The sequence below is a fragment of the Hyla sarda genome, unplaced genomic scaffold, assembly GCF_029499605.1.
Source record: "Hyla sarda isolate aHylSar1 unplaced genomic scaffold, aHylSar1.hap1 scaffold_478, whole genome shotgun sequence".
NCBI classification, from domain to species: domain Eukaryota; kingdom Metazoa; phylum Chordata; class Amphibia; order Anura; family Hylidae; genus Hyla; species Hyla sarda.
This window is the reverse complement of record NW_026610490.1, coordinates 141,426-166,149: the sequence shown is the minus strand read 5'-3', so window position 1 is coordinate 166,149 and position 24,724 is coordinate 141,426. Positions and strand designations below refer to the sequence as shown.

General features: G+C 45.2%; 9 non-coding genes across 9 annotated transcripts; all 9 read right to left on the bottom strand.

The window, feature by feature from the left end:
• Nucleotides 1-5,205: 5,205 nt before the first annotated feature.
• Nucleotides 5,206-5,396, bottom strand: LOC130336286 (U2 spliceosomal RNA). The gene has a single exon (XR_008877735.1). It is a non-coding gene; the product is annotated as a U2 spliceosomal RNA (small nuclear RNA).
• A 2,089-nt stretch (nucleotides 5,397-7,485) lies between these two features.
• LOC130336284 (U2 spliceosomal RNA) lies at nucleotides 7,486-7,676 on the bottom strand. Its single transcript, XR_008877734.1, has one exon. It is a non-coding gene; the product is annotated as a U2 spliceosomal RNA (small nuclear RNA).
• A 2,088-nt stretch (nucleotides 7,677-9,764) lies between these two features.
• Nucleotides 9,765-9,955, bottom strand: LOC130336283 (U2 spliceosomal RNA). Its single transcript, XR_008877733.1, has one exon. It is a non-coding gene; the product is annotated as a U2 spliceosomal RNA (small nuclear RNA).
• A 2,086-nt stretch (nucleotides 9,956-12,041) lies between these two features.
• LOC130336326 (U2 spliceosomal RNA) lies at nucleotides 12,042-12,232 on the bottom strand. Its single transcript, XR_008877772.1, has one exon. It is a non-coding gene; the product is annotated as a U2 spliceosomal RNA (small nuclear RNA).
• Nucleotides 12,233-14,323: 2,091 nt separating this feature from the next.
• Nucleotides 14,324-14,514, bottom strand: LOC130336281 (U2 spliceosomal RNA). Its single transcript, XR_008877731.1, has one exon. It is a non-coding gene; the product is annotated as a U2 spliceosomal RNA (small nuclear RNA).
• Nucleotides 14,515-16,604: 2,090 nt separating this feature from the next.
• LOC130336280 (U2 spliceosomal RNA) lies at nucleotides 16,605-16,795 on the bottom strand. The gene has a single exon (XR_008877730.1). It is a non-coding gene; the product is annotated as a U2 spliceosomal RNA (small nuclear RNA).
• Nucleotides 16,796-18,887: 2,092 nt separating this feature from the next.
• LOC130336279 (U2 spliceosomal RNA) lies at nucleotides 18,888-19,078 on the bottom strand. The gene has a single exon (XR_008877729.1). It is a non-coding gene; the product is annotated as a U2 spliceosomal RNA (small nuclear RNA).
• Nucleotides 19,079-21,164: 2,086 nt separating this feature from the next.
• On the bottom strand, nucleotides 21,165-21,355 carry LOC130336278 (U2 spliceosomal RNA). Its single transcript, XR_008877728.1, has one exon. It is a non-coding gene; the product is annotated as a U2 spliceosomal RNA (small nuclear RNA).
• A 2,091-nt stretch (nucleotides 21,356-23,446) lies between these two features.
• LOC130336277 (U2 spliceosomal RNA) lies at nucleotides 23,447-23,637 on the bottom strand. The gene has a single exon (XR_008877727.1). It is a non-coding gene; the product is annotated as a U2 spliceosomal RNA (small nuclear RNA).
• Between the last annotated feature and the right edge of the window lie 1,087 nt (nucleotides 23,638-24,724).

The window sequence follows — 24,724 nt, the reverse complement described above, 5'->3', positions numbered from 1 at the left end:
TTAGCAATTATCTTGTAGTCACAATTTAATAAAGTTATAGGTCTCCAATTTTTAAGATCTCTGCCATCACCTTTTTTATGAATTAATGTTATGACCCCTTTCTTCATAGATTCAGCTAAAACACCTGAGTTAAAAACATATTGCACCACCCGTGTAAACTCTTTACTTAAAATATTCCAGAACGCGGAATAAAACTCAGCGGGGAGACCATCACAGCCTGGTGTCTTCCCTTTTGCCATCTTATCCAGGGCCTGCTTGATCTCCCCTTCACTAACATCATCAATCAAAAAATCAACTTTTTCAACAGGAACATTATTCTCCAAAATATTACAATAATCATTCATCTCCGTCTCACTGGCTCTGCTCTTATTACTAAAGAGTGTCTCATAAAATCTGCCAATCTCCTTCACCATCTCCTCTCCAAAAACTTCCCCTGTAGGGGTAAAAACAGATTTAAAAACACCTTTAGCATTAAAACATTTTTTAAAGAAATACCGTGTACATTGCTCATTTTCTTCTAGGTGCTGCACTTTAGACTTATATACAATATTCCTTCCCTTTTCCAACAACCTTTTTTTCATCTCCCCCTTCACCTTAACAATCTCATCCTCCACCTCCACACCAACACGTTTAAACTTATAGAGAGTCTCTAACCGGGATACAAGCCTTTCATCACTCCTCCTCTTCTCTTGTGCTCTCTTTATGCAAAACATCTTAAAGAAATTAGAAAACTCTCCTTTAGCCCATTCCCACCACACTAAGACATTACTAAAATCAGGTTGTTTAGAAACACAGGATAAAAACACATGATTAAAACCAGCCATTACTTCCTCATCTTCCAATAGACTTACATTTAATTTCCAGAGCCCCCTCCCAAAATGAAGGGACTCTGTGACACTTATCTCAGCCGACACCATCTTGTGGTCTGAGAAAGTTGACATCATTTGATTGCACCGGACCACCTTAATCCCATCAGAGACCAGGATGTAATCGATCCGAGATTTACAGCGGCCACTATCTGATATGTACGTATATCTTTCATCAGTGCTAACCATCAGTCCAACATCAGTAAAATGCAAGTCTTGAATAATTTGATTTAAAACATTGGAAGTAATATCAGTTCTAACCTCAGCAGAGCTCTCACGATCATTGACGGATCTAATGCAGTTAAAATCGCCAACAATAATAGTATCTTCACGACCAGGGATAAAAAACTTAAGGGACTCTAAAAAAGACAAACGTGCTTGTTTTTCTGCTGGAGCATACACATTAAAAATTCTCATCCTCTGGCCCAAAACCTCAAAAATTAAAACCATACAACGACCAGGTACTAAAATTTGGCAATTTAAAACTTTAATGTCCCTGTTTCGCAATAAAATCCCCACACCTTCATTTTTGTTTTCTGCACATGTGGACCAGAAGGACTGCCCACACTTCCACTCATTTGCATAAGGTGCTGACTTTATTGCACACTCCTGTAAACATATCACATCACTTCTAACATTCTCAAGAATATCAAAAATTGCAGCTCTCCTAATTTCAGACTCAATACTTCTTACATTAATAGTTGTTACAACCAAAGTCATAATAACTAGGAAAAGAAAACCAAATGCTTTAAAATCCATCTTAACTTAGAAATTAACATTTTGGCCTTCAACTTTCCTATGTAAACTTGCAAAACAATCAGGCGACCCTATGTTAGAGTCCCTGTCTATTTCATTATCACTACCAAGAACAAGGGCTTCCTGATTCTCAGACCAGCTCCCTGTCTTACACCTTTTATTCACCACCTGCCCATCCTCATCTTCCTCCTCCTCTTCTTCCTTACTGCGAGAAACTCTCTGACCAGGTGTTAGAGATCTCTGAGATGACCCAACAACTTCCATTCCCTCCTCCTCCCCCACAATTGGGTTTGGACATTCAATATCATCCATAGCCTCTTCACTAGAAAGAACATCACCATACACTGTCTCAATTTTCTCCACCACTTTCACTTTTTTTGCTTTTTTCTTTTTCACCAAGGTAAATTCACCTCCCACACCTGTCTCCTCACCAGTCACAGCAGTGGAAACACCCTCCTCCCCTGACCTCTCCTGAGTGCTAATGTGCTCCACTATCACAGAACTTTCCTCAGCCACCTGTGCCACATTAACACTCACACTCACACTCTCACCAACTCCAGGAACAAACCTCCCTCCCCCTTTTTCTCTTTGTTCTCCTCTATTCCCAGCTGCATCAGCATAACTTCTCTTCTTTTTATACCACATATCACAGCCTCTTGCCAAATGTTCCTCACTTCCACAGATATCACATGTCTTCTTCTCTGTACAGATACTTGCTTCATGACCAGTTTTCCCACAATTTCTGCAACATTCTCCTTTCTCAGGGCAATAATCCTGCACATGGCCATAGGCATGGCACTTTCTACAATATTGCAACTGGCCTTCATAAAAGCAGAAACCTCTCTCTCCTCCGATAGAAAACACCTGTGGTATGCTCTTCCTTCCATCTTGCATTCCTTCATCTTTTTTAAATTTTACAATAAACTTTCTCTTACAATTAAAGTACCCAAACTTGTTCTTAAGTCTTCCTATAAATTTCACTTCCTCGCAATACCGGAACAAAAAGTTTGTAACCATTTCATCAGAAATCTTAGGATTATACATGTGGACAATTACTACCTTTGTTGTATTCATAAATAACGGTTCCACTTTAATCTTCTTCATTATAGCAGGCTCACTTTTCCTCTTCATTTCTTCAAGATCCATATAGACTCTCTGGCAAATCTCAGAACCACAAAAAGTAATATCATAAATTCCTTGCCTAGGAAAATCCTGTATAGCCAATACATTCCATACCTGTAGGTAATCAAGCTTGCGAAGAATCTCCAAAACGATTTGGTCAAGTCCGATCGTCCCCCGGTGCTCGCCAGGAACGTAGATCCGCACCGTGTCCTCAAGTCCACGCGCCTTCTCGCTCATTTTTGCAGGTAAAACCCACGATCGCAGCTCAGCAACAATCCAGGGCCCCCCGTAAAGAGGGCCCCGATCACCACTCCTTTCAACCCAAACCACGCACAGAAATCCACACGTGATCTTTGCCAAAAGGCCGAGAAGCGATAACCGTGAAAGGGGCGGGCCCAACAAGGTCCCCTTCATGGGCACTATCACTGCTTGCTGTCAGGGAGGCTGCCAGACAATTTTCCATGCACACTCTGGGCTGGGGGGCAGTCAACCACCAGTACACACAGCAGAACCTAAACCCATACCATTATTGCTAAGCAGCAAGACAGGGGCCCATTGCACTCCCACGGGGCCTTTTTAAATGCAATCCATAACCCGGATTTGCCAGGAACCCTTCTTACTCCTCCTACTTGCATGTGACACTGGGCTTAGGATCTGCATAGGAAACACACACACAAGCACACACCTACCTTTGTTGCCTGCAGATGCCTCCTTGGCTGTCCCCAAACGGTATCAAACCAACAACCACGGGAAGCTGTAAGCATAGAGGACATGCCTGCACCCCATTGGACTTACCTGTGTGGGTTAAATCCGGGTTATTTGACAACCTATGGCGGTGATGGTTCTGCTCAGGCAGAGCAGTGCTGATGCTCCTCATAAAGCTGTCGCTGCTGTGAAGGTTCTAGGTGACATCACAAATCCCTATGGTTACATACACAACAAAGCTGGGTTGTTGTTGTTTACACTCTGCAAGGCCTGTGGAAGTGAGTGACATCATAGCACTGTAGTTCTGAGGGTTCTAGATGGATGCAACAATCTCCTGTTGCTTCTATGAAGGCCATAATAGACGACATCACCAAACAGCTCCATAGTCACATACACAGCAAAGGAGAGATGTTGTTTACACCTAGTGATGTCAGTGGTATTGAGTGACATCACAGCACAGTGCTAAGGCTCCTGGGCCTGGACACAGCAGCGGCTGCAATATCTCAACGGAGAATACGTTTATATATATGTGTGTGTGTGCGCGTATATATATATATATATATATATATATATATATATATATATTTCTCCGCCGAAATCACTTTTAAACCCATTTCCACCTTTTTTTCCCTTCTCTTCCTCTTACTTTTTTTTCACGTTTTTTTACGTTTTTCTCCTTTTCGCCTCTTTTCTGGGCGTATTATTCTTCTTTTTCTTCTTTTTTTTCGTCTAATGCATACCCCATCAGTGCAGCAATGCTTATTCAATACCGCCAGCAGATGGAGACACTGGGGGATAATTTTCTAAGGATTTATACTGATTTTTCCTGTCTGAATTTGTCGCACAGAAAGTTGCAGGCCAAATATGTGTGACATTTCTGCGACTTTAGCTTCTAGAGCATTTTTACAACATTATACATAGGTGCTGAATACATAAAAAGCGACTGTTCAGCGACAGACAAGTCGCATCGGCTGAAAGTAGGCCAGAATGTCAGTCCATGTTGGAGCAGGTTTAGATACAGTCTAAAGTATAGATCTCAAAGTCTGTGCACAGAATTTAGCAAGGGCCTCGCACCTTCTGATGCATCAGGTAGGTGCACAATAGCATAGCCTAACCCTCTGTACTTTGGTCTATATTGATGCGGGACATAGACAGCCAGCTGATGACCAATCCATTAGTGCAATGGATGGCTGGAAGCATTTGTCTTTGCCTTTGCAATACCACAGAAGCAATGCATGGTCAATGTACAGCAATGACACACCTGTGTGAACAGCCAGGAGACCCCCCCCCATGTTATGTTACATAGTTACATAGTTAGTACGGTCGAAAAAAGACATATGTCCATCAAGTTCAACCAGGGAATTAAGGGGTAGGGGTGTGGCGCGATATTGGGGAAGGGATGAGATTTTATATTTCTTCATAAGCATTAATCTTATTTTGTCAATTAGGAACATTCAGCACCCACCCGCTATCAAGGCAGCTGCCTATCATGTCATGCCCTACCTGCACAGGTGTGCTGGCTACTCAAATGATCCAATTAAGGAGGCCATTTAGTCAGCAGCAGCAGAAGTCCTGTGCCTGGACGCTCCAACAGCGGCCAGACACAAGCAGAAGCAGAAGCAGCAGAAGCAGCAGCAGCACCACCTTTTGTTTTTTGGCTGCAGCAGCAGCAGCAAGGCCCACAGGGCTGGCTAGCTGGCTAGCCAGCAAGCAGGTAGCAATGAAAGTAGGAATCTTTCTTTTTAACCCTGTAAGGGGGTGGTGCACTGTACCCGAAGATACTGCCATATCGGGTCAATGCATAGGGCGACGGAAGCAAGCTTCGAAATCGGCCCCCGTTCTCAAAAATCCATTTAATATATGGTCCCCAGATAGGGGACGTATCAGATATTAAACTGATAAGAACAGATACTACACTTGATCTTAGCCAAAAGGCCGAGAAGCGATAACCGTGAAAGGGGCGGGCCCAACAAGGTCCCCTTCATGGGCACTATCACTGCTTGCTGTCAGGGAGGCTGCCAGACAATTTTCCATGCACACTCTGGGCTGGGGGGCAGTCAACCACCAGTACACACAGCAGAACCTAAACCCATACCATTATTGCTAAGCAGCAAGACAGGGGCCCATTGCACTCCCACGGGGCCTTTTTAAATGCAATCCATAACCCGGATTTGCCAGGAACCCTTCTTACTCCTCCTACTTGCATGTGACACTGGGCTTAGGATCTGCATAGGAAACACACACACAAGCACACACCTACCTTTGTTGCCTGCAGATGCCTCCTTGGCTGTCCCCAAACGGTATCAAACCAACACCCACGGGAAGCTGTAAGCATAGAGGACATGCCTGCACCCCATTGGACTTACCTGTGTGGGTTAAATCCGGGTTATTTGACAACCTATGGCGGTGATGGTTCTGCTCAGGCAGAGCAGTGCTGATGCTCCTCATAAAGCTGTCGCTGCTGTGAAGGTTCTAGGTGACATCACAAATCCCTATGGTTACATACACAACAAAGCTGGGTTGTTGTTGTTTACACTCTGCAAGGCCTGTGGAAGTGAGTGACATCATAGCACTGTAGTTCTGAGGGTTCTAGATGGATGCAACAATCTCCTGTTGCTTCTATGAAGGCCATAATAGACGACATCACCAAACAGCTCCATAGTCACATACACAGCAAAGGAGAGATGTTGTTTACACCTAGTGATGTCAGTGGTATTGAGTGACATCACAGCACAGTGCTAAGGCTCCTGGGCCTGGACACAGCAGCGGCTGCAATATCTCAACGGAGAATACGTTTATATATATGTGTGTGTGTGCGCGTATATATATATATATATATATATATATATATATATATATATATATTTCTCCGCCGAAATCACTTTTAAACCCATTTCCACCTTTTTTTCCCTTCTCTTCCTCTTACTTTTTTTTCACGTTTTTTTACGTTTTTCTCCTTTTCGCCTCTTTTCTGGGCGTATTATTCTTCTTTTTCTTCTTTTTTTTCGTCTAATGCATACCCCATCAGTGCAGCAATGCTTATTCAATACCGCCAGCAGATGGAGACACTGGGGGATAATTTTCTAAGGATTTATACTGATTTTTCCTGTCTGAATTTGTCGCACAGAAAGTTGCAGGCCAAATATGTGTGACATTTCTGCGACTTTAGCTTCTAGAGCATTTTTACAACATTATACATAGGTGCTGAATACATAAAAAGCGACTGTTCAGCGACAGACAAGTCGCATCGGCTGAAAGTAGGCCAGAATGTCAGTCCATGTTGGAGCAGGTTTAGATACAGTCTAAAGTATAGATCTCAAAGTCTGTGCACAGAATTTAGCAAGGGCCTCGCACCTTCTGATGCATCAGGTAGGTGCACAATAGCATAGCCTAACCCTCTGTACTTTGGTCTATATTGATGCGGGACATAGACAGCCAGCTGATGACCAATCCATTAGTGCAATGGATGGCTGGAAGCATTTGTCTTTGCCTTTGCAATACCACAGAAGCAATGCATGGTCAATGTACAGCAATGACACACCTGTGTGAACAGCCAGGAGACCCCCCCCCATGTTATGTTACATAGTTACATAGTTAGTACGGTCGAAAAAAGACATATGTCCATCAAGTTCAACCAGGGAATTAAGGGGTAGGGGTGTGGCGCGATATTGGGGAAGGGATGAGATTTTATATTTCTTCATAAGCATTAATCTTATTTTGTCAATTAGGAACATTCAGCACCCACCCGCTATCAAGGCAGCTGCCTATCATGTCATGCCCTACCTGCACAGGTGTGCTGGCTACTCAAATGATCCAATTAAGGAGGCCATTTAGTCAGCAGCAGCAGAAGTCCTGTGCCTGGACGCTCCAACAGCGGCCAGACACAAGCAGAAGCAGAAGCAGCAGAAGCAGCAGCAGCACCACCTTTTGTTTTTTGGCTGCAGCAGCAGCAGCAAGGCCCACAGGGCTGGCTAGCTGGCTAGCCAGCAAGCAGGTAGCAATGAAAGTAGGAATCTTTCTTTTTAACCCTGTAAGGGGGTGGTGCACTGTACCCGAAGATACTGCCATATCGGGTCAATGCATAGGGCGACGGAAGCAAGCTTCGAAATCGGCCCCCGTTCTCAAAAATCCATTTAATATATGGTCCCCAGATAGGGGACGTATCAGATATTAAACTGATAAGAACAGATACTACACTTGATCTTAGCCAAAAGGCCGAGAAGCGATAACCGTGAAAGGGGCGGGCCCAACAAGGTCCCCTTCATGGGCACTATCACTGCTTGCTGTCAGGGAGGCTGCCAGACAATTTTCCATGCACACTCTGGGCTGGGGGGCAGTCAACCACCAGTACACACAGCAGAACCTAAACCCATACCATTATTGCTAAGCAGCAAGACAGGGGCCCATTGCACTCCCACGGGGCCTTTTTAAATGCAATCCATAACCCGGATTTGCCAGGAACCCTTCTTACTCCTCCTACTTGCATGTGACACTGGGCTTAGGATCTGCATAGGAAACACACACACAAGCACACACCTACCTTTGTTGCCTGCAGATGCCTCCTTGGCTGTCCCCAAACGGTATCAAACCAACACCCACGGGAAGCTGTAAGCATAGAGGACATGCCTGCACCCCATTGGACTTACCTGTGTGGGTTAAATCCGGGTTATTTGACAACCTATGGCGGTGATGGTTCTGCTCAGGCAGAGCAGTGCTGATGCTCCTCATAAAGCTGTCGCTGCTGTGAAGGTTCTAGGTGACATCACAAATCCCTATGGTTACATACACAACAAAGCTGGGTTGTTGTTGTTTACACTCTGCAAGGCCTGTGGAAGTGAGTGACATCATAGCACTGTAGTTCTGAGGGTTCTAGATGGATGCAACAATCTCCTGTTGCTTCTATGAAGGCCATAATAGACGACATCACCAAACAGCTCCATAGTCACATACACAGCAAAGGAGAGATGTTGTTTACACCTAGTGATGTCAGTGGTATTGAGTGACATCACAGCACAGTGCTAAGGCTCCTGGGCCTGGACACAGCAGCGGCTGCAATATCTCAACGGAGAATACGTTTATATATATGTGTGTGTGTGCGCGTATATATATATATATATATATATATATATATATATATATATATATTTCTCCGCCGAAATCACTTTTAAACCCATTTCCACCTTTTTTTCCCTTCTCTTCCTCTTACTTTTTTTTCACGTTTTTTTACGTTTTTCTCCTTTTCGCCTCTTTTCTGGGCGTATTATTCTTCTTTTTCTTCTTTTTTTTCGTCTAATGCATACCCCATCAGTGCAGCAATGCTTATTCAATACCGCCAGCAGATGGAGACACTGGGGGATAATTTTCTAAGGATTTATACTGATTTTTCCTGTCTGAATTTGTCGCACAGAAAGTTGCAGGCCAAATATGTGTGACATTTCTGCGACTTTAGCTTCTAGAGCATTTTTACAACATTATACATAGGTGCTGAATACATAAAAAGCGACTGTTCAGCGACAGACAAGTCGCATCGGCTGAAAGTAGGCCAGAATGTCAGTCCATGTTGGAGCAGGTTTAGATACAGTCTAAAGTATAGATCTCAAAGTCTGTGCACAGAATTTAGCAAGGGCCTCGCACCTTCTGATGCATCAGGTAGGTGCACAATAGCATAGCCTAACCCTCTGTACTTTGGTCTATATTGATGCGGGACATAGACAGCCAGCTGATGACCAATCCATTAGTGCAATGGATGGCTGGAAGCATTTGTCTTTGCCTTTGCAATACCACAGAAGCAATGCATGGTCAATGTACAGCAATGACACACCTGTGTGAACAGCCAGGAGACCCCCCCCATGTTATGTTACATAGTTACATAGTTAGTACGGTCGAAAAAAGACATATGTCCATCAAGTTCAACCAGGGAATTAAGGGGTAGGGGTGTGGCGCGATATTGGGGAAGGGATGAGATTTTATATTTCTTCATAAGCATTAATCTTATTTTGTCAATTAGGAACATTCAGCACCCACCCGCTATCAAGGCAGCTGCCTATCATGTCATGCCCTACCTGCACAGGTGTGCTGGCTACTCAAATGATCCAATTAAGGAGGCCATTTAGTCAGCAGCAGCAGAAGTCCTGTGCCTGGACGCTCCAACAGCGGCCAGACACAAGCAGAAGCAGAAGCAGCAGAAGCAGCAGCAGCACCACCTTTTGTTTTTTGGCTGCAGCAGCAGCAGCAAGGCCCACAGGGCTGGCTAGCTGGCTAGCCAGCAAGCAGGTAGCAATGAAAGTAGGAATCTTTCTTTTTAACCCTGTAAGGGGGTGGTGCACTGTACCCGAAGATACTGCCATATCGGGTCAATGCATAGGGCGACGGAAGCAAGCTTCGAAATCGGCCCCCGTTCTCAAAAATCCATTTAATATATGGTCCCCAGATAGGGGACGTATCAGATATTAAACTGATAAGAACAGATACTACACTTGATCTTAGCCAAAAGGCCGAGAAGCGATAACCGTGAAAGGGGCGGGCCCAACAAGGTCCCCTTCATGGGCACTATCACTGCTTGCTGTCAGGGAGGCTGCCAGACAATTTTCCATGCACACTCTGGGCTGGGGGGCAGTCAACCACCAGTACACACAGCAGAACCTAAACCCATACCATTATTGCTAAGCAGCAAGACAGGGGCCCATTGCACTCCCACGGGGCCTTTTTAAATGCAATCCATAACCCGGATTTGCCAGGAACCCTTCTTACTCCTCCTACTTGCATGTGACACTGGGCTTAGGATCTGCATAGGAAACACACACACAAGCACACACCTACCTTTGTTGCCTGCAGATGCCTCCTTGGCTGTCCCCAAACGGTATCAAACCAACACCCACGGGAAGCTGTAAGCATAGAGGACATGCCTGCACCCCATTGGACTTACCTGTGTGGGTTAAATCCGGGTTATTTGACAACCTATGGCGGTGATGGTTCTGCTCAGGCAGAGCAGTGCTGATGCTCCTCATAAAGCTGTCGCTGCTGTGAAGGTTCTAGGTGACATCACAAATCCCTATGGTTACATACACAACAAAGCTGGGTTGTTGTTGTTTACACTCTGCAAGGCCTGTGGAAGTGAGTGACATCATAGCACTGTAGTTCTGAGGGTTCTAGATGGATGCAACAATCTCCTGTTGCTTCTATGAAGGCCATAATAGACGACATCACCAAACAGCTCCATAGTCACATACACAGCAAAGGAGAGATGTTGTTTACACCTAGTGATGTCAGTGGTATTGAGTGACATCACAGCACAGTGCTAAGGCTCCTGGGCCTGGACACAGCAGCGGCTGCAATATCTCAACGGAGAATACGTTTATATATATGTGTGTGTGTGCGCGTATATATATATATATATATATATATATATATATATATATATATTTCTCCGCCGAAATCACTTTTAAACCCATTTCCACCTTTTTTTCCCTTCTCTTCCTCTTACTTTTTTTTCACGTTTTTTTACGTTTTTCTCCTTTTCGCCTCTTTTCTGGGCGTATTATTCTTCTTTTTCTTCTTTTTTTTCGTCTAATGCATACCCCATCAGTGCAGCAATGCTTATTCAATACCGCCAGCAGATGGAGACACTGGGGGATAATTTTCTAAGGATTTATACTGATTTTTCCTGTCTGAATTTGTCGCACAGAAAGTTGCAGGCCAAATATGTGTGACATTTCTGCGACTTTAGCTTCTAGAGCATTTTTACAACATTATACATAGGTGCTGAATACATAAAAAGCGACTGTTCAGCGACAGACAAGTCGCATCGGCTGAAAGTAGGCCAGAATGTCAGTCCATGTTGGAGCAGGTTTAGATACAGTCTAAAGTATAGATCTCAAAGTCTGTGCACAGAATTTAGCAAGGGCCTCGCACCTTCTGATGCATCAGGTAGGTGCACAATAGCATAGCCTAACCCTCTGTACTTTGGTCTATATTGATGCGGGACATAGACAGCCAGCTGATGACCAATCCATTAGTGCAATGGATGGCTGGAAGCATTTGTCTTTGCCTTTGCAATACCACAGAAGCAATGCATGGTCAATGTACAGCAATGACACACCTGTGTGAACAGCCAGGAGACCCCCCCCATGTTATGTTACATAGTTACATAGTTAGTACGGTCGAAAAAAGACATATGTCCATCAAGTTCAACCAGGGAATTAAGGGGTAGGGGTGTGGCGCGATATTGGGGAAGGGATGAGATTTTATATTTCTTCATAAGCATTAATCTTATTTTGTCAATTAGGAACATTCAGCACCCACCCGCTATCAAGGCAGCTGCCTATCATGTCATGCCCTACCTGCACAGGTGTGCTGGCTACTCAAATGATCCAATTAAGGAGGCCATTTAGTCAGCAGCAGCAGAAGTCCTGTGCCTGGACGCTCCAACAGCGGCCAGACACAAGCAGAAGCAGAAGCAGCAGAAGCAGCAGCAGCACCACCTTTTGTTTTTTGGCTGCAGCAGCAGCAGCAAGGCCCACAGGGCTGGCTAGCTGGCTAGCCAGCAAGCAGGTAGCAATGAAAGTAGGAATCTTTCTTTTTAACCCTGTAAGGGGGTGGTGCACTGTACCCGAAGATACTGCCATATCGGGTCAATGCATAGGGCGACGGAAGCAAGCTTCGAAATCGGCCCCCGTTCACAAAAATCCATTTAATATATGGTCCCCAGATAGGGGACGTATCAGATATTAAACTGATAAGAACAGATACTACACTTGATCTTAGCCAAAAGGCCGAGAAGCGATAACCGTGAAAGGGGCGGGCCCAACAAGGTCCCCTTCATGGGCACTATCACTGCTTGCTGTCAGGGAGGCTGCCAGACAATTTTCCATGCACACTCTGGGCTGGGGGGCAGTCAACCACCAGTACACACAGCAGAACCTAAACCCATACCATTATTGCTAAGCAGCAAGACAGGGGCCCATTGCACTCCCACGGGGCCTTTTTAAATGCAATCCATAACCCGGATTTGCCAGGAACCCTTCTTACTCCTCCTACTTGCATGTGACACTGGGCTTAGGATCTGCATAGGAAACACACACACAAGCACACACCTACCTTTGTTGCCTGCAGATGCCTCCTTGGCTGTCCCCAAACGGTATCAAACCAACACCCACGGGAAGCTGTAAGCATAGAGGACATGCCTGCACCCCATTGGACTTACCTGTGTGGGTTAAATCCGGGTTATTTGACAACCTATGGCGGTGATGGTTCTGCTCAGGCAGAGCAGTGCTGATGCTCCTCATAAAGCTGTCGCTGCTGTGAAGGTTCTAGGTGACATCACAAATCCCTATGGTTACATACACAACAAAGCTGGGTTGTTGTTGTTTACACTCTGCAAGGCCTGTGGAAGTGAGTGACATCATAGCACTGTAGTTCTGAGGGTTCTAGATGGATGCAACAATCTCCTGTTGCTTCTATGAAGGCCATAATAGACGACATCACCAAACAGCTCCATAGTCACATACACAGCAAAGGAGAGATGTTGTTTACACCTAGTGATGTCAGTGGTATTGAGTGACATCACAGCACAGTGCTAAGGCTCCTGGGCCTGGACACAGCAGCGGCTGCAATATCTCAACGGAGAATACGTTTATATATATGTGTGTGTGTGCGCGTATATATATATATATATATATATATATATATATATATATATATATATATTCTCCGCCGAAATCACTTTTAAACCCATTTCCACCTTTTTTTCCCTTCTCTTCCTCTTACTTTTTTTTCACGTTTTTTTACGTTTTTCTCCTTTTCGCCTCTTTTCTGGGCGTATTATTCTTCTTTTTCTTCTTTTTTTTCGTCTAATGCATACCCCATCAGTGCAGCAATGCTTATTCAATACCGCCAGCAGATGGAGACACTGGGGGATAATTTTCTAAGGATTTATACTGATTTTTCCTGTCTGAATTTGTCGCACAGAAAGTTGCAGGCCAAATATGTGTGACATTTCTGCGACTTTAGCTTCTAGAGCATTTTTACAACATTATACATAGGTGCTGAATACATAAAAAGCGACTGTTCAGCGACAGACAAGTCGCATCGGCTGAAAGTAGGCCAGAATGTCAGTCCATGTTGGAGCAGGTTTAGATACAGTCTAAAGCATAGATCTCAAAGTCTGTGCACAGAATTTAGCAAGGGCCTCGCACCTTCTGATGCATCAGGTAGGTGCACAATAGCATAGCCTAACCCTCTGTACTTTGGTCTATATTGATGCGGGACATAGACAGCCAGCTGATGACCAATCCATTAGTGCAATGGATGGCTGGAAGCATTTGTCTTTGCCTTTGCAATACCACAGAAGCAATGCATGGTCAATGTACAGCAATGACACACCTGTGTGAACAGCCAGGAGACCCCCCCCATGTTATGTTACATAGTTACATAGTTAGTACGGTCGAAAAAAGACATATGTCCATCAAGTTCAACCAGGGAATTAAGGGGTAGGGGTGTGGCGCGATATTGGGGAAGGGATGAGATTTTATATTTCTTCATAAGCATTAATCTTATTTTGTCAATTAGGAACATTCAGCACCCACCCGCTATCAAGGCAGCTGCCTATCATGTCATGCCCTACCTGCACAGGTGTGCTGGCTACTCAAATGATCCAATTAAGGAGGCCATTTAGTCAGCAGCAGCAGAAGTCCTGTGCCTGGACGCTCCAACAGCGGCCAGACACAAGCAGAAGCAGAAGCAGCAGAAGCAGCAGCAGCACCACCTTTTGTTTTTTGGCTGCAGCAGCAGCAGCAAGGCCCACAGGGCTGGCTAGCTGGCTAGCCAGCAAGCAGGTAGCAATGAAAGTAGGAATCTTTCTTTTTAACCCTGTAAGGGGGTGGTGCACTGTACCCGAAGATACTGCCATATCGGGTCAATGCATAGGGCGACGGAAGCAAGCTTCGAAATCGGCCCCCGTTCTCAAAAATCCATTTAATATATGGTCCCCAGATAGGGGACGTATCAGATATTAAACTGATAAGAACAGATACTACACTTGATCTTAGCCAAAAGGCCGAGAAGCGATAACCGTGAAAGGGGCGGGCCCAACAAGGTCCCCTTCATGGGCACTATCACTGCTTGCTGTCAGGGAGGCTGCCAGACAATTTTCCATGCACACTCTGGGCTGGGGGGCAGTCAACCACCAGTACACACAGCAGAACCTAAACCCATACCATTATTGCTAAGCAGCAAGACAGGGGCCCATTGCACTCCCACGGGGCCTTTTTAAATGCAATCCATAACCCGGATTTGCCAGGAACCCTTCTTACTCCTCCTACTTGCATGTGACACTGGGCTTAGGATCTGCATAGGAAACACACACACAAGCACACACCTACCTTTGTTGCCTGCAGATGCCTCCTTGGCTGTCCCCAAACGGTATCAAACCAACACCCACGGGAAGCTGTAAGCATAGAGGACATGCCTGCACCCCATTGGACTTACCTGTGTGGGTTAAATCCGGGTTATTTGACAACCTATGGCGGTGATGGTTCTGCTCAGGCAGAGCAGTGCTGATGCTCCTCATAAAGCTGTCGCTGCTGTGAAGGTTCTAGGTGACATCACAAATCCCTATGGTTACATACACAACAAAGCTGGGTTGTTGTTGTTTACACTCTGCAAGGCCTGTGGAAGTGAGTGACATCATAGCACTGTAGTTCTGAGGGTTCTAGATGGATGCAACAATCTCCTGTTGCTTCTATGAAGGCCATAATAGACGACATCACCAAACAGCTCCATAGTCACATACACAGCAAAGGAGAGATGTTGTTTACACCTAGTGATGTCAGTGGTATTGAGTGACATCACAGCACAGTGCTAAGGCTCCTGGGCCTGGACACAGCAGCGGCTGCAATATCTCAACGGAGAATACGTTTATATATATGTGTGTGTGTGCGCGTATATATATATATATATATATATATATATATATATATATATATATATTTCTCCGCCGAAATCACTTTTAAACCCATTTCCACCTTTTTTTCCCTTCTCTTCCTCTTACTTTTTTTTCACGTTTTTTTACGTTTTTCTCCTTTTCGCCTCTTTTCTGGGCGTATTATTCTTCTTTTTCTTCTTTTTTTTCGTCTAATGCATACCCCATCAGTGCAGCAATGCTTATTCAATACCGCCAGCAGATGGAGACACTGGGGGATAATTTTCTAAGGATTTATACTGATTTTTCCTGTCTGAATTTGTCGCACAGAAAGTTGCAGGCCAAATATGTGTGACATTTCTGCGACTTTAGCTTCTAGAGCATTTTTACAACATTATACATAGGTGCTGAATACATAAAAAGCGACTGTTCAGCGACAGACAAGTCGCATCGGCTGAAAGTAGGCCAGAATGTCAGTCCATGTTGGAGCAGGTTTAGATACAGTCTAAAGTATAGATCTCAAAGTCTGTGCACAGAATTTAGCAAGGGCCTCGCACCTTCTGATGCATCAGGTAGGTGCACAATAGCATAGCCTAACCCTCTGTACTTTGGTCTATATTGATGCGGGACATAGACAGCCAGCTGATGACCAATCCATTAGTGCAATGGATGGCTGGAAGCATTTGTCTTTGCCTTTGCAATACCACAGAAGCAATGCATGGTCAATGTACAGCAATGACACACCTGTGTGAACAGCCAGGAGACCCCCCCCATGTTATGTTACATAGTTACATAGTTAGTACGGTCGAAAAAAGACATATGTCCATCAAGTTCAACCAGGGAATTAAGGGGTAGGGGTGTGGCGCGATATTGGGGAAGGGATGAGATTTTATATTTCTTCATAAGCATTAATCTTATTTTGTCAATTAGGAACATTCAGCACCCACCCGCTATCAAGGCAGCTGCCTATCATGTCATGCCCTACCTGCACAGGTGTGCTGGCTACTCAAATGATCCAATTAAGGAGGCCATTTAGTCAGCAGCAGCAGAAGTCCTGTGCCTGGACGCTCCAACAGCGGCCAGACACAAGCAGAAGCAGAAGCAGCAGAAGCAGCAGCAGCACCACCTTTTGTTTTTTGGCTGCAGCAGCAGCAGCAAGGCCCACAGGGCTGGCTAGCTGGCTAGCCAGCAAGCAGGTAGCAATGAAAGTAGGAATCTTTCTTTTTAACCCTGTAAGGGGGTGGTGCACTGTACCCGAAGATACTGCCATATCGGGTCAATGCATAGGGCGACGGAAGCAAGCTTCGAAATCGGCCCCCGTTCTCAAAAATCCATTTAATATATGGTCCCCAGATAGGGGACGTATCAGATATTAAACTGATAAGAACAGATACTACACTTGATCTTAGCCAAAAGGCCGAGAAGCGATAACCGTGAAAGGGGCGGGCCCAACAAGGTCCCCTTCATGGGCACTATCACTGCTTGCTGTCAGGGAGGCTGCCAGACAATTTTCCATGCACACTCTGGGCTGGGGGGCAGTCAACCACCAGTACACACAGCAGAACCTAAACCCATACCATTATTGCTAAGCAGCAAGACAGGGGCCCATTGCACTCCCACGGGGCCTTTTTAAATGCAATCCATAACCCGGATTTGCCAGGAACCCTTCTTACTCCTCCTACTTGCATGTGACACTGGGCTTAGAATCTGCATAGGAAACACACACACAAGCACACACCTACCTTTGTTGCCTGCAGATGCCTCCTTGGCTGTCCCCAAACGGTATCAAACCAACACCCACGGGAAGCTGTAAGCATAGAGGACATGCCTGCACCCCATTGGACTTACCTGTGTGGGTTAAATCCGGGTTATTTGACAACCTATGGCGGTGATGGTTCTGCTCAGGCAGAGCAGTGCTGATGCTCCTCATAAAGCTGTCGCTGCTGTGAAGGTTCTAGGTGACATCACAAATCCCTATGGTTACATACACAACAAAGCTGGGTTGTTGTTGTTTACACTCTGCAAGGCCTGTGGAAGTGAGTGACATCATAGCACTGTAGTTCTGAGGGTTCTAGATGGATGCAACAATCTCCTGTTGCTTCTATGAAGGCCATAATAGACGACATCACCAAACAGCTCCATAGTCACATACACAGCAAAGGAGAGATGTTGTTTACACCTAGTGATGTCAGTGGTATTGAGTGACATCACAGCACAGTGCTAAGGCTCCTGGGCCTGGACACAGCAGCGGCTGCAATATCTCAACGGAGAATACGTTTATATATATGTGTGTGTGTGCGCGTATATATATATATATATATATATATATATATATATATATATATATATATTTCTCCGCCGAAATCACTTTTAAACCCATTTCCACCTTTTTTTCCCTTCTCTTCCTCTTACTTTTTTTTCACGTTTTTTTACGTTTTTCTCCTTTTCGCCTCTTTTCTGGGCGTATTATTCTTCTTTTTCTTCTTTTTTTTCGTCTAATGCATACCCCATCAGTGCAGCAATGCTTATTCAATACCGCCAGCAGATGGAGACACTGGGGGATAATTTTCTAAGGATTTATACTGATTTTTCCTGTCTGAATTTGTCGCACAGAAAGTTGCAGGCCAAATATGTGTGACATTTCTGCGACTTTAGCTTCTAGAGCATTTTTACAACATTATACATAGGTGCTGAATACATAAAAAGCGACTGTTCAGCGACAGACAAGTCGCATCGGCTGAAAGTAGGCCAGAATGTCAGTCCATGTTGGAGCAGGTTTAGATACAGTCTAAAGTATAGATCTCAAAGTCTGTGCACAGAATTTAGCAAGGGCCTCGCACCTTCTGATGCATCAGGTAGGTGCACAATAGCATAGCCTAACCCTCTGTACTTTGGTCTATATTGATGCGGGACATAGACAGCCAGCTGATGACCAATCCATTAGTGCAATGGATGGCTGGAAGCATTTGTCTTTGCCTTTGCAATACCACAGAAGCAATGCATGGTCAATGTACAGCAATGACACACCTGTGTGAACAGCCAGGAGACCCCCCCCATGTTATGTTACATAGTTACATAGTTAGTACGGTCGAAAAAAGACATATGTCCATCAAGTTCAACCAGGGAATTAAGGGGTAGGGGTGTGGCGCGATATTGGGGAAGGGATGAGATTTTATATTTCTTCATAAGCATTAATCTTATTTTGTCAATTAGGAACATTCAGCACCCACCCGCTATCAAGGCAGCTGCCTATCATGTCATGCCCTACCTGCACAGGTGTGCTGGCTACTCAAATGATCCAATTAAGGAGGCCATTTAGTCAGCAGCAGCAGAAGTCCTGTGCCTGGACGCTCCAACAGCGGCCAGACACAAGCAGAAGCAGAAGCAGCAGAAGCAGCAGCAGCACCACCTTTTGTTTTTTGGCTGCAGCAGCAGCAGCAAGGCCCACAGGGCTGGCTAGCTGGCTAGCCAGCAAGCAGGTAGCAATGAAAGTAGGAATCTTTCTTTTTAACCCTGTAAGGGGGTGGTGCACTGTACCCGAAGATACTGCCATATCGGGTCAATGCATAGGGCGACGGAAGCAAGCTTCGAAATCGGCCCCCGTTCTCAAAAATCCATTTAATATATGGTCCCCAGATAGGGGACGTATCAGATATTAAACTGATAAGAACAGATACTACACTTGATCTTAGCCAAAAGGCCGAGAAGCGATAACCGTGAAAGGGGCGGGCCCAACAAGGTCCCCTTCATGGGCACTATCACTGCTTGCTGTCAGGGAGGCTGCCAGACAATTTTCCATGCACACTCTGGGCTGGGGGGCAGTCAACCACCAGTACACACAGCAGAACCTAAACCCATACCATTATTGCTAAGCAGCAAGACAGGGGCCCATTGCACTCCCACGGGGCCTTTTTAAATGCAATCCATAACCCGGATTTGCCAGGAACCCTTCTTACTCCTCCTACTTGCATGTGACACTGGGCTTAGGATCTGCATAGGAAACACACACACAAGCACACACCTACCTTTGTTGCCTGCAGATGCCTCCTTGGCTGTCCCCAAACGGTATCAAACCAACACCCACGGGAAGCTGTAAGCATAGAGGACATGCCTGCACCCCATTGGACTTACCTGTGTGGGTTAAATCCGGGTTATTTGACAACCTATGGCGGTGATGGTTCTGCTCAGGCAGAGCAGTGCTGATGCTCCTCATAAAGCTGTCGCTGCTGTGAAGGTTCTAGGTGACATCACAAATCCCTATGGTTACATACACAACAAAGCTGGGTTGTTGTTGTTTACACTCTGCAAGGCCTGTGGAAGTGAGTGACATCATAGCACTGTAGTTCTGAGGGTTCTAGATGGATGCAACAATCTCCTGTTGCTTCTATGAAGGCCATAATAGACGACATCACCAAACAGCTCCATAGTCACATACACAGCAAAGGAGAGATGTTGTTTACACCTAGTGATGTCAGTGGTATTGAGTGACATCACAGCACAGTGCTAAGGCTCCTGGGCCTGGACACAGCAGCGGCTGCAATATCTCAACGGAGAATACGTTTATATATATGTGTGTGTGTGCGCGTATATATATATATATATATATATATATATATATATATATATATTTCTCCGCCGAAATCACTTTTAAACCCATTTCCACCTTTTTTTCCCTTCTCTTCCTCTTACTTTTTTTTCACGTTTTTTTACGTTTTTCTCCTTTTCGCCTCTTTTCTGGGCGTATTATTCTTCTTTTTCTTCTTTTTTTTCGTCTAATGCATACCCCATCAGTGCAGCAATGCTTATTCAATACCGCCAGCAGATGGAGACACTGGGGGATAATTTTCTAAGGATTTATACTGATTTTTCCTGTCTGAATTTGTCGCACAGAAAGTTGCAGGCCAAATATGTGTGACATTTCTGCGACTTTAGCTTCTAGAGCATTTTTACAACATTATACATAGGTGCTGAATACATAAAAAGCGACTGTTCAGCGACAGACAAGTCGCATCGGCTGAAAGTAGGCCAGAATGTCAGTCCATGTTGGAGCAGGTTTAGATACAGTCTAAAGTATAGATCTCAAAGTCTGTGCACAGAATTTAGCAAGGGCCTCGCACCTTCTGATGCATCAGGTAGGTGCACAATAGCATAGCCTAACCCTCTGTACTTTGGTCTATATTGATGCGGGACATAGACAGCCAGCTGATGACCAATCCATTAGTGCAATGGATGGCTGGAAGCATTTGTCTTTGCCTTTGCAATACCACAGAAGCAATGCATGGTCAATGTACAGCAATGACACACCTGTGTGAACAGCCAGGAGACCCCCCCCATGTTATGTTACATAGTTACATAGTTAGTACGGTCGAAAAAAGACATATGTCCATCAAGTTCAACCAGGGAATTAAGGGGTAGGGGTGTGGCGCGATATTGGGGAAGGGATGAGATTTTATATTTCTTCATAAGCATTAATCTTATTTTGTCAATTAGGAACATTCAGCACCCACCCGCTATCAAGGCAGCTGCCTATCATGTCATGCCCTACCTGCACAGGTGTGCTGGCTACTCAAATGATCCAATTAAGGAGGCCATTTAGTCAGCAGCAGCAGAAGTCCTGTGCCTGGACGCTCCAACAGCGGCCAGACACAAGCAGAAGCAGAAGCAGCAGAAGCAGCAGCAGCACCACCTTTTGTTTTTTGGCTGCAGCAGCAGCAGCAAGGCCCACAGGGCTGGCTAGCTGGCTAGCCAGCAAGCAGGTAGCAATGAAAGTAGGAATCTTTCTTTTTAACCCTGTAAGGGGGTGGTGCACTGTACCCGAAGATACTGCCATATCGGGTCAATGCATAGGGCGACGGAAGCAAGCTTCGAAATCGGCCCCCGTTCTCAAAAATCCATTTAATATATGGTCCCCAGATAGGGGACGTATCAGATATTAAACTGATAAGAACAGATACTACACTTGATCTTAGCCAAAAGGCCGAGAAGCGATAACCGTGAAAGGGGCGGGCCCAACAAGGTCCCCTTCATGGGCACTATCACTGCTTGCTGTCAGGGAGGCTGCCAGACAATTTTCCATGCACACTCTGGGCTGGGGGGCAGTCAACCACCAGTACACACAGCAGAACCTAAACCCATACCATTATTGCTAAGCAGCAAGACAGGGGCCCATTGCACTCCCACGGGGCCTTTTTAAATGCAATCCATAACCCGGATTTGCCAGGAACCCTTCTTACTCCTCCTACTTGCATGTGACACTGGGCTTAGAATCTGCATAGGAAACACACACACAAGCACACACCTACCTTTGTTGCCTGCAGATGCCTCCTTGGCTGTCCCCAAACGGTATCAAACCAACACCCACGGGAAGCTGTAAGCATAGAGGACATGCCTGCACCCCATTGGACTTACCTGTGTGGGTTAAATCCGGGTTATTTGACAACCTATGGCGGTGATGGTTCTGCTCAGGCAGAGCAGTGCTGATGCTCCTCATAAAGCTGTCGCTGCTGTGAAGGTTCTAGGTGACATCACAAATCCCTATGGTTACATACACAACAAAGCTGGGTTGTTGTTGTTTACACTCTGCAAGGCCTGTGGAAGTGAGTGACATCATAGCACTGTAGTTCTGAGGGTTCTAGATGGATGCAACAATCTCCTGTTGCTTCTATGAAGGCCATAATAGACGACATCACCAAACAGCTCCATAGTCACATACACAGCAAAGGAGAGATGTTGTTTACACCTAGTGATGTCAGTGGTATTGAGTGACATCACAGCACAGTGCTAAGGCTCCTGGGCCTGGACACAGCAGCGGCTGCAATATCTCAACGGAGAATACGTTTATATATATGTGTGTGTGTGCGCGTATATATATATATATATATATATATATATATATATATATATATATATTTCTCCGCCGAAATCACTTTTAAACCCATTTCCACCTTTTTTTCCCTTCTCTTCCTCTTACTTTTTTTTCACGTTTTTTTTACGTTTTTCTCCTTTTCGCCTCTTTTCTGGGCGTATTATTCTTCTTTTTCTTCTTTTTTTTCGTCTAATGCATACCCCATCAGTGCAGCAATGCTTATTCAATACCGCCAGCAGATGGAGACACTGGGGGATAATTTTCTAAGGATTTATACTGATTTTTCCTGTCTGAATTTGTCGCACAGAAAGTTGCAGGCCAAATATGTGTGACATTTCTGCGACTTTAGCTTCTAGAGCATTTTTACAACATTATACATAGGTGCTGAATACATAAAAAGCGACTGTTCAGCGACAGACAAGTCGCATCGGCTGAAAGTAGGCCAGAATGTCAGTCCATGTTGGAGCAGGTTTAGATACAGTCTAAAGTATAGATCTCAAAGTCTGTGCACAGAATTTAGCAAGGGCCTCGCACCTTCTGATGCATCAGGTAGGTGCACAATAGCATAGCCTAACCCTCTGTACTTTGGTCTATATTGATGCGGGACATAGACAGCCAGCTGATGACCAATCCATTAGTGCAATGGATGGCTGGAAGCATTTGTCTTTGCCTTTGCAATACCACAGAAGCAATGCATGGTCAATGTACAGCAATGACACACCTGTGTGAACAGCCAGGAGACCCCCCCCATGTTATGTTACATAGTTACATAGTTAGTACGGTCGAAAAAAGACATATGTCCATCAAGTTCAACCAGGGAATTAAGGGGTAGGGGTGTGGCGCGATATTGGGGAAGGGATGAGATTTTATATTTCTTCATAAGCATTAATCTTATTTTGTCAATTAGGAACATTCAGCACCCACCCGCTATCAAGGCAGCTGCCTATCATGTCATGCCCTACCTGCACAGGTGTGCTGGCTACTCAAATGATCCAATTAAGGAGGCCATTTAGTCAGCAGCAGCAGAAGTCCTGTGCCTGGACGCTCCAACAGCGGCCAGACACAAGCAGAAGCAGAAGCAGCAGAAGCAGCAGCAGCACCACCTTTTGTTTTTTGGCTGCAGCAGCAGCAGCAAGGCCCACAGGGCTGGCTAGCTGGCTAGCCAGCAAGCAGGTAGCAATGAAAGTAGGAATCTTTCTTTTTAACCCTGTAAGGGGGTGGTGCACTGTACCCGAAGATACTGCCATATCGGGTCAATGCATAGGGCGACGGAAGCAAGCTTCGAAATCGGCCCCCGTTCTCAAAAATCCATTTAATATATGGTCCCCAGATAGGGGACGTATCAGATATTAAACTGATAAGAACAGATACTACACTTGATCTTAGCCAAAAGGCCGAGAAGCGATAACCGTGAAAGGGGCGGGCCCAACAAGGTCCCCTTCATGGGCACTATCACTGCTTGCTGTCAGGGAGGCTGCCAGACAATTTTCCATGCACACTCTGGGCTGGGGGGCAGTCAACCACCAGTACACACAGCAGAACCTAAACCCATACCATTATTGCTAAGCAGCAAGACAGGGGCCCATTGCACTCCCACGGGGCCTTTTTAAATGCAATCCATAACCCGGATTTGCCAGGAACCCTTCTTACTCCTCCTACTTGCATGTGACACTGGGCTTAGGATCTGCATAGGAAACACACACACAAGCACACACCTACCTTTGTTGCCTGCAGATGCCTCCTTGGCTGTCCCCAAACGGTATCAAACCAACACCCACGGGAAGCTGTAAGCATAGAGGACATGCCTGCACCCCATTGGACTTACCTGTGTGGGTTAAATCCGGGTTATTTGACAACCTATGGCGGTGATGGTTCTGCTCAGGCAGAGCAGTGCTGATGCTCCTCATAAAGCTGTCGCTGCTGTGAAGGTTCTAGGTGACATCACAAATCCCTATGGTTACATACACAACAAAGCTGGGTTGTTGTTTACACTCTGCAAGGCCTGTGGAAGTGAGTGACATCATAGCACTGTAGTTCTGAGGGTTCTAGATGGATGCAACAATCTCCTGTTGCTTCTATGAAGGCCATAATAGACGACATCACCAAACAGCTCCATAGTCACATACACAGCAAAGGAGAGATGTTGTTTACACCTAGTGATGTCAGTGGTATTGAGTGACATCACAGCACAGTGCTAAGGCTCCTGGGCCTGGACACAGCAGCGGCTGCAATATCTCAACGGAGAATACGTTTATATATATGTGTGTGTGTGCGCGTATATATATATATATATATATATATATATATATATATATATATATATATATATATTTCTCCGCCGAAATCACTTTTAAACCCATTTCCACCTTTTTTTCCCTTCTCTTCCTCTTACTTTTTTTTCACGTTTTTTTACGTTTTTCTCCTTTTCGCCTCTTTTCTGGGCGTATTATTCTTCTTTTTCTTCTTTTTTTTCGTCTAATGCATACCCCATCA